The sequence below is a fragment of the Octodon degus genome, unplaced genomic scaffold, assembly GCF_000260255.1.
Source record: "Octodon degus isolate 3935 unplaced genomic scaffold, OctDeg1.0 scaffold03041, whole genome shotgun sequence".
NCBI classification, from domain to species: Eukaryota; Metazoa; Chordata; class Mammalia; order Rodentia; family Octodontidae; genus Octodon; species Octodon degus.
Window position 1 is genome coordinate 1 of NW_004527617.1, and position 1126 is coordinate 1126.

Genomic DNA, 1126 nt, shown 5'->3' on the forward strand with positions numbered 1-1126 from the left:
TTTAAAAATTATGATTTCTGTACTCCGAATGCATCAGAGAAAGCAAACTGAATCACATGCTGTTCAGTCTACTTGTATGTAATAAAAATTTCTCAAAAAAGAAGATTTAAACAGAAAATTAGAAAAGAGATAAAAATCAAATGGAAGTCACTCAAGGCCGGAGGTGCAACTGCAAGATGCTGGTACAACTGTATGCTTTCTGTGCTTTTCAGACATAGATCCACTGGGACTGCCATTGTCTTCAGACAATGAATCTCATTGCTTAACTTATGTGTCTTTTTGACAGTCCCTCCAGAAAATCAAGGTGGCCAGGACAACCTTCATTTCTGAATTTTACCATTTTAATACAACTACGTATATTTAGCTTTTGGATGGCTCTTTTATCCCTCCATTCTGAAAGCCTTCCATGAAACTTTTGGAACATCAAAAAATCCGCCAGTGCTCACTTTGGCAGCACATATACTAAAATATTAACAATACAGAGACGATTAGCATGGCCACTGTGCAAGGATGACATGCAAATAAGTGAAGGATTTCATGTGTTTTGAAATATGAAATGTAATGTAAAAAAACCTACCAACAGAGAAAAGTCCAGGTCCTGATGGATTAACAGCTGAATTCTACAAGAAATTTATGAAAGATATAATCCCTATACTCCTCAAACTCTTCAATAAAATTGAAAAGGAAGGGGCCGGGGAATGGCACAGTAGAATAAGCGCTACCCTGGCAAGCGCAAGGGCCTGAGTACAATCCCCCGTTCCACCAAAAAAGAAAAAGAAATTGAAAAGGAAGCAATCCTCCCAAAATCATTCCTAGAGGCAAGTATTATACTGATACCAAAATCAGGGAAAGATGAAACTAAAAAGGAAAACTACAGGCCACTCTCTCTCATGAACATAGATGCAAAAATCCTCAGTAAAATCCTAGGAAATAGAATGCAACAAATCATCAAGAACATTATACACCATGACCAGGTAGGATTCATCCCAGGGATGCAAGGATGGTTCAATATACACAAATCTATAAATGTAATACACTATATCAATAGAACCAAATCCAAAAACCACATGATCATCTCCATTGATGCAGAAAAGGCTTTTGACAAAGTCCCACACTCATTCATGTT

The 1126-nt window shown here is 37.1% G+C and overlaps 1 non-coding gene across 1 annotated transcript; it reads left to right on the top strand.

Annotated features, from left to right (window-relative positions):
- Positions 1 to 438: 438 nt before the first annotated feature.
- On the top strand, positions 439 to 545 carry LOC111814947. Its single transcript, XR_002819794.1, has one exon. It is a non-coding gene; the product is annotated as a U6 spliceosomal RNA (small nuclear RNA).
- Positions 546 to 1126: the final 581 nt, after the last annotated feature.